Raw genomic sequence first — 9146 nt, forward strand, 5'->3', positions numbered from 1 at the left:
TCACGCAATTAAAAAATTGTCCATACTTTGAAACTTTTGTTCCATTTTTGAATATATTTTTTATTTCATATTTGTTTCCTTTTAAAGAATTTTTTCGTAATTCTAATAAATGTTCTCCTTTTCTAATTTTGTTCACAATTCCAAAAAATGTTCAGGCTTCAAGAAGTTCTGGAATTTCAGACGGTGTTCACATATTCGTGTCACAGTTAAATTTCAAGAATTCTAGAAAATGCTCTCTTTTTAAAAAAAAATCCACATTTTTTCAGAAAAATGTCCATGCTTCAAAAATTGTTCATGATTTCAACTTTTTGCTCGCACTTTCGAAAATGTTCCCATGCTTCAAATTTTGTTTGCATTATGGGAAACGCATCATAATACCAATTTACTTCGCATTTTTAAATGTTCTTGTCTTAACTTTTTGTTCTAAATTTTAAAAGGTTATACTTTTCCAATATTTTTTCCAAAATTAAGAACTATTTGTGATCTCAGAAAGTATTAGGGAAATTCAAAATTTGTTTACATATTTCATAATTCATTTGTTTACGCAGAAATGTTTGCATTTTAGAAAACTGTTTGGGATTTGCTAAAATTATTCCTGTTTTAAAATAAAATTTGAACTACAAAAATGTTTCGCTTTTTAAAAAAACTAGCAGGGTAGCCCTCGCAAATGCGAGGGCCACATCTTTATTGCATGAAATATGTTGATTACTTATTTTTTATCTTTGGTACATATTTTATACTCTTATTTACCGTTTTTATTGTATAATACATAATATTGTAGAAATTGGTACATTTTTAAGGTGTAACTTCAATATTTATTCTATACATGAACATATGATTAGCTTGCTCATAGATAATAAAAATATATTATGAAAACATATATAATGATACCCTTTCATGTCATTGAAGTAAAAGTTTATACAAGACTCGGCATCAAGAGCTCAAGAAAACCAATCAAAATAACCAACAATTTGTAAATTTGCTAGATCGTGTGTTCTTGTTCTCTAGATTAGGCATGTAAATCTCTTGTTGTATTGCACATCGCCTTATAAAGTACTATGACTTTATTCCTATTGATTGATGCATGCATTCATAACCGGGTTTTGTAAAAGGTTAAAAAGTTAACAAATAAATTGCGATAAGATCCTGAAGCATTCGGTTGGGTAATAAACTATACCAATTCAAACGAGCAAAATCATTTATTTTAAACATAGGAATTTGTTATGTTGTCGATGATAGAAATTGTGTAGAGAGCATAAGATTGTGAGAGAATTCTCGCCACTCGCTATAAATTTGCAAACGTCTAATTGTCTTCTATGTAGAACTATCACAGTATTTGTTTATATATTTTGTCTAACTATCTTCCTGTTACCTAAACCCATACTCCTCAATCCACTCAACGTATGCTCCTGCCCACATGTACTTATTATGTCTTCTAATATTTCTGTTTTTCATATAAAAAAGTAATATACATTTACTTTCTTTTCACCTACGTAATATTTCTCACTGTTATGGGACCAACGAATTTGGCATCAATCGGTCGTCAACACTCTTTATTAATATCATTATACGAGTGCAGTATTCTAGGCACTTATTCACATGATTAGAAAAATCAAGCAAACATTATTTGATTCCGATGAGACATGCTCTTAAATCGTACTAAAGGATTATAACTCTAAAAAAATTACATACAACTTACATTGTATAAATGAGTTACATTCGACCTCGAGAGTCTTTGACAATTTTCGAAGAGGTGTGATTTGTACATATTTATTTTCTTGTGTTACTAAGGATACTTTGTCATGCCTTTTTCTCTTATTAGATTGATGACTTCTTGCATCAACATGGAATTTGTGCAAGGCTATTTCATAAGTGAATTTAGCATGTTTCAATAAGGCGCCTTTCATTTTTGAACCTATCTCAATGATGAATTTAGCATGTTTGCCGATCACCTCGCTAGTATCTAATGGTGAATAATCCAGCACGTCTTCCCATCACACATTTTAAAGATCCTTATGCATATATTACACCTAGTCTGGTCGGAAACATGTGGCAGGGAAGGAATGTCTAGCTATTCTGGCACTTGTTTCATGCAATGTCCTAGCGTACGTAGCGTTTTCCTTTTCTTTTTAGATATGGATTTTAAAATATTTAGCAAACCTCTGTATAGATTGTGCAAAGGGACAACTATAAAAAATATATTGAAGGGGGACTCTATGATCACAACTTTGAGGTTTGTTTACCACGTCCATACGTGCACGATTGGACCTTGTCAAACGGGATCATATTTAATTTAGACATCTCATTAAGTCTTAGTCACAATGTACACACCTAATGGTCCGAAGATTTTGGATGATGTATATCAACATGGTGTCTTGACAGAAACTCGTAGTGTGTTTGTAATGTACCAACGTGGTGTATGATACGGTGACTTCGTAAATCTCAAGATGACATGCCGACTCAGTCTCTCGAAGATGCTCATAGGATAGGGTGTGCGTGTGTGCGTTTATAGGGATGAATGTACGCACGTGTATATGACCGCTTGCATTTGTACTGTGTTCAAAAAAAAGATACTGAAATAAGGAAAATACGAAATCATTTTTTGTGAGTTTTATATTTAAAATTGAAATTTGTGAAGATTTAATATTTCCTATGTCAGCATTGCATTTTCAAGACTGTTACTATTAAATAAGAGTGTGGTCAGTAGCCTTTCGTAGAATCCTGGAGTTAATTAAATTTTAAAACTTATGTATTCCTTTTTGTATTTTGTACCGAACACTATTAGAAATGTATTTGTGTTGTGTTTATTTATTTGACCATCAACAATGCATATGCATCGATTAATACTCAACTAGTACAAATGCCCGTGCGTTGCATCAGGCGAAAAAAAAGACAACCTACTACATGTGTTATTGTGCATCATTATTTATATATAATTTTACTAAATCAATCAGATTGTTAAACATGAAAATTTCCTTAATTCTAATAAAACCTAATTCTTTGATTAAATATAATATTTTTGTAAGAATAATTAAAGTTGGTATAAAAAATTAACATTTCTGAAAAAACATTTTAAACAGATTTTTAAAATATTGATTATTTAGTTTTACATTTAGAAATTTTTAATTGTACATTTTCAAATTGTTACTTTTTAATAAAACGTAAAGTTTTTTTGGGAAGTTTTATGTTTTTTTAAGTATGAGCTTTTTTTGAAACAAAAAATATTGTGAAAGTATCTATAAAACTTTGAACATTTTTAAGCTATATTTATTTTGTTAAGGTTTTTCACAGCATAGTTTTTTAGGGAATATTTTTATAAAGTTTTACAAATAGTTGGTTGTTTGGTTGGGAAGAGTTTGTCATTATCTTTAACTATTTTGGCTACGCCCAAACAAAACACTTGACGTAGACATAAGATGTAACCTTGAACAAGCATCTCGCGATCCAACATTGATGTGGAGCAGGCTGCCCTCCACATCGCGTTGAGGAGGTCGCTGCAGGAGCAAGGCAGCCCCGATGGTGGCAAATATTCTTCCACTAGGCCCGTTGCTCGTCGACACAGCATCGACTACGTCGCCGGCCCTTCTCGTCCGACGCACAGCTCTGGTCGCTGTGCTCCGTTAGGCTAGGTATGTCGCCCACGTCGAGCACCATGTGCTTCGGAAGCGGTGCCCGGCCATTACGGTGTCCTTGTATCCGCGTCGGGGCTGGCGCGCACGAGGACACCCGAATCCGAGGCATGTGCAGCCCGACGCGAGCCGTAGTAGGAGAGGGAGAGGTGGAAGGCGCGGGTCGCGTGCCATTTGACCGCAAGCGCGCCGGTCGACCCTAACGACGCGCTCGTCGCGTCGGTCCTTCGTCTCTCTCTCATGATGGCGAAGACGGATGCGTGCCGCCTCCACCACAAGAATGCCGACACGCTGTGACTCGCCATCGAGATTTTGGAGCGCGAGGCAAACAAAGAGGCGACGACAAAGGCGAAGGCGGCCCGCCATGCGAAGGAGCAGGATAGCCTAATCCACAGGTTGTCGGGCATGAGGTGCAGCTCTAACTCCGACCTCATGAATGGCTTCACTTCTAGCTTCCCTTGAGCCATATGGCTTTCCCATGAGTTCTTTAAAAAAATTCTAACATCATTGAAGTCCTTGAAGAAGTTGACTCGTAAATAGATAGAACTATGATAATATAACTTTGATCCCTAAGATTCTAAGGCTAATAAAATTCAACAAGTACAACCTACTTGTTAAACTCTAGTTTCAAGCTTTTGCCTAAAGTTGTGTATAAAAAAATGAATACTTGTGTCGTGAAAAATAAAGATCTTGCTCAAACATCTTTTACAAAGGTCAAGAATATTATTGGGTGGGTGGGTGGGGGTGGGAGCATTCTTGTTTTGCATGAAACCCTGAATCATGTGCATTATTAATAAAATATATGTCGTTTTGTTTATAGTAGGTTTTGAGAAGTCCTATAAATATCTATTGGTATTTCCTTTGTGAGATTATGAGACCTAAAGGTTTTTCTGCAAAACTATTGATATGATTTTGAGGATATGGTTTTCCTAGCTCCAACGAGCTTATTTTGGACCCTATGGATATTATTATTATTTTTACCTTGAGTGGCATGGATGCGTAAGGAACTTTTACTGATTTCGCTAAAAAATAGTAAGAAATCCCTTTATTTTAGAGTGCAAGGAAATTCAATTTTTCAGTAGAACTGCCAAAGTGAATTCGATACCAATCACTATGCATTGAAAATCACTTGTTGATTCTTGGAGGCTGATAACAAGATGCAATGCTAAAACATGAAAGGAGTGAATGCCCTTAAATTAAGCCTCAACGTAGCTATACCAAGCAAAAGGGCACACTTTATCGATCTCATGTGCAAGATCCACCCAACACGACACATAGTGCCGGCTACTACCTCCGTTCTTAAATATAAGTCTTTTTTAGATATTTCAATAGAAGACTAAATACAAAACAAAATGAGTAAATCTATACTTTAAAATATGTCTATATATATCTGTATATAGTTCAAAGTGTAATATTTAAAAAGATTTATATTTAAAAACAAAGAAAGTATATCATATGGATTATGGATTTTTTTAATATGCCTATAGGTGGGGGGGGGGGGTTGATCTCCGCTTGTATATTAATCTTCGTTTAAAAGGAAATTGAATTGATTTATATGGAGAACTAAGTCTGAAACCATGATTCCGTTGGCGTGTGAAACCAAATCGAAAACCTTAATAACTCGAAAGAGAATACATCTTTATCAACACAAAAACACATGTAGTACAATATAATTACAAATAGTGCAGTGCTAATATGTCATGCATGTGTACATAGTAACATAAGCAAGTATAAATGAATTAACTTGTGGTTGGATGGTTAGAAGAATTGTGATATTCCTTACTCATAAGAGTTTTAAGTTTGAGACATTGGTGTTCATATTTTTCTGAATTAATTTCAGGTCTTTCGACGATGTACGTACAGTAGAATGAGACAATTCCATCTACAAAGATACACATTCATTCATAAGGATAGGAGCGACTTCGACTGTACCGTATTAAAACACACACAAACAAATATAACTATAGGAACAGATATAAATAAATAAAAAATTGCGGCAAACAAATATAAATGTAAGAGGAGTAAACAACATGGGACACCGGATTGAACAGAGCAGTAAACGCCAACTGGTCACTTGACAGTCTCTGCTAGCTAGAGTCCCATCCCAAGTAAGGAGTGACATAAAGCTCCATCAACACGTCCCATTCTTCCATCCACAGGCAAGGAGCGAGAGCGAGCCCAAAACGCACCGACCCGCCACAGCCCACAGGTGCGCCGGTCCCTGTCCTCTGCTCTCGGTAGTCGACACGTCGCAAATACGGAGCTCGCTAGTGGATCGAGGTGTGCCGCGCACCGCCCCAGCCCGCCAATCCGCGCGACGCAGCCGGCCCCGCCGCCGGCACTTGCTCCCTCCCAGTGGAAGCTCCCCCCGGGACCCGCTCCCTCGTAGTAAAGCCTAGTACTCCTGCGTCCTACATGCAGCATACATCGTGCAGCCTACTTATCCGAAGAAACGGCAATGGCGAGACGCGAGAGCGAGCATGCCATGCTGCGCATCTTCCCAATCCCATCCGTAACGTACGTATAGGACCACCGGTATACCGTGGTAGGGTAGAGTACACAGTACAGCGTGCTACGATGGCGAGCCGCACTAAAGTTGGTAACGGCCACCTTTCCATGGCCGTAAAAGCCGCGCACGGGTGGTGGGCGCGCCGACGCCCGCTGACACTCGGAGCCCCCACACGCCCAGCCGCCGCGAAATGCCGCACCCCTCCTCGTGGCCTTCCTCGCCGCGGCAGCCGCTCCGCCTCGCGCGCGTCCTCCTGCCCTTCGGCCTGCTGCTCCTCGTCTACTTGCTCGTCCTCCACGGCCGACCGCCGGGGCCCGCTCCGGCGCCGACCCCGCCGCGCTGTTCCTCTCCCTCTCCCCCGGGGCCAACGCCAGCATCGCCGCCGACCTGCGCGCGCTCACGGCCGGGCTACACCTCGCGGGGACGCCCGGGGCGGCGGGCGTGGCCGCGCACGTGCACGCGCGATTCCGTGCCGCGGGGCTCCGCACGCTCACCCGCGAGTACGCGCCGTTGCTCTCGTACCGGGCGCACGCCTCCCTCGCGCTGCTCGCCGCCAACCGCTCCCTCCTTGCGCGCCTCTCGACGGACAAGCCGGCGGACCCGGACCGCCGCGTCGTGCGGCCCTACCATGCGTACTCTCCCTCCGGCGCGGCCGTGGCCGAGGCGGTGTTCGTCAACCTGGGCCGGGAGGAGGACCTGGCCGCGCTCGACCGGCTCGGGATGTCCGTCCGCGGCCGCGTCGCCGTTGCAGTCCGCGGGGGTGGGTATCGCGACGGGGTGGTGGCACGCGCCGCGGGGAAGGGTGCCGTCGCAGTGCTCATCCCCGGGCACGCGGACGGCGGCGTCGAGAGGGGCGCGGTCCTGCTCGGCGGCCCCGGCGACCCGCTCACGCCCGGCTGGGCCGTGGCGGACGGCGCGGAGCGGCTAGGGTTCGACCACGAGGCGGTCAGGCGGCGGTTCCCGACGATCCCGTCCATGCCGGTGTCGGCCGACACGGCCGTGGCCATCGTGCGGAGCCTGGGCGGGCTGGCGCTCCCGCGCGCAGGCCGACCTTCAGCCAGGAGCCCATACGCAGCGAGTCGCATTGCAACTGGCTGATGAACGCCAGATCTAGCGACCAACTGAGTGCCACCGTGCACCGGCCCTGCTGCTCCATCACCTGGCAAGGAGGCGGCCATTCCTTCTCCGAGCTCCGCGAGCTGCAATGGTAGCTCCTCTGCCCCCTCCCCGCTCGACCGCGTTGCGTCATTAAGAGCGGAGCGGGTTGATTTCAAGAAACTATAAGGGGTTTCTTGTAAATATGCACGGAAAAACGGTTCGGTGTGCCTTACAGAAGGACTGCGGGTTAATTACTTGAAAAGAGAGGTACTTTTCTGCAAAAGAGCCACGACGGACGACAGCGCTCGCGCTTTATTATTAGGGGAGACTACGTACTCCGAAGCAAAATAAACACTAAATATGTACGCCTATTAATTATTTCATTATACTGTATTACATCCATTACAGCCTACCAGTTTTTATCTTGCGAGCACGTCCTTTTTTTTGCGGGTGATCTTGCCACCGTGTACTTTTTTGCCACCACGTACTACCTAGCTAGCATACGCAATCCCAGAATAAAAATAGAAAAAGAAATCTTCATAAAACATGTCTTTATGGAGAGATATTTTCTCAAACAGAGTCCTAGTCCTACAAGTTGTACAATATGCCACGTATATGTGTATGCCCATGTCCAGGACGTGTACAAAAGGAAAAATAAATGTCCCGGACGTGTACTTCTTTTATACTCCCTCCGTTCCTAAATACAAGTCTTTTCAATGGTTCCACTAATGGACTATATACAAATGTATATAGACATACTTTATAGTGTATACTTATTCATTTTGCTTCGTATGTAGACACCTAATGAAATCTCTTAAAAGACTTATATTTAAGAACAGAAGGAGTAGAACACTAATATCAATCAGCATTTCCGGCTATAATACGAACACACACACGTTGCTGTTCCTCTTTTTTGTGATGTAAGCGTCACTTTCCTTTTGCTAGGAAACCTGTACATGATTTTCTAGGAACCCTGCACGTGTTGTAGATCGTTTCCTATTGGTAGGCAACTTGTACTCCCTCCGTCCGAAAATATTTGTCCTAAAAACACATATAATGGATGTATCTACAATTAAAATAAGTCTAGATACATTCATCTCTAGAACAAGTATTTCCGGACGGAGGTAGTACATGATTTTCTAGGAACCCTGCACGTGTTGTAGCACTTATGCTATCTTTTTTTTTTGAAAGGGACATTTATTCTATATTAACGTGACATATACTAAAAATTGTCAGCTTTTATTTTCCACATACACATGTCATCCGAGGCCTGGTAAGTTAGGTGTCACATCCCTAGAATTTCTTTTGATGTTTAGCAAGATTGTGTTTATGTTTCTTGCATTAAAAATGAAAATAGGGATGAAAGAAACCTTAGCACCTCACCTTGTTTAAACCAAAATAAAAAGAGTGTGATTTCAATGAACCCAAAATGGTCTTCATAAAAGCCCACCATTTTTTAATAAATACTGGAAACAATATTTCAAGGGTGGATATTATTTTTAAAATAATTCTGGCATTTTATTTAAACCACAAAAGCCACTGATAATATCCAAATAATGGGTTTTAAATATCTCGGGATATTATAAACCGCTGAAACATTTTTGAGGACTTGGAAATATTCCAAATAACACCCCACAATTATATTCCCTATTTTAGAAATAGTTTGGAGCCAAAAATAAAATAAAACAAATGTTAGAAAGGTTAAACAGAAAACAGAAATGCAAGAAAAATAGAAAGATCATATCTAACGCTCACCTAGCCCAGCCAACTTACCTCCCTCTCGTCTTCCTCCTCGCCAGTCGGCAGCAGGAGGTGGCCGCCGTTTCTCCTCGCCGTGGCACGGAGCTGGGTGGCTGTTTGCCTCCCGCGTCGCGGTGGCCGCGAGGAGATAACCCTCTTGAACCCATTCC

The 9146-nt window shown here is 41.8% G+C and overlaps 1 pseudogene; it reads left to right on the top strand.

Annotated features, from left to right (window-relative positions):
* The first annotated feature begins 5363 nt into the window (after positions 1–5363).
* Positions 5364–7656, top strand: LOC123440407 (annotated as a pseudogene).
* The last annotated feature ends 1490 nt before the right edge of the window (positions 7657–9146 follow it).

The sequence above is a fragment of the Hordeum vulgare genome, chromosome 3H (assembly GCF_904849725.1).
Source record: "Hordeum vulgare subsp. vulgare chromosome 3H, MorexV3_pseudomolecules_assembly, whole genome shotgun sequence".
Lineage (NCBI taxonomy): Eukaryota > Viridiplantae > Streptophyta > Magnoliopsida > Poales > Poaceae > Hordeum > Hordeum vulgare.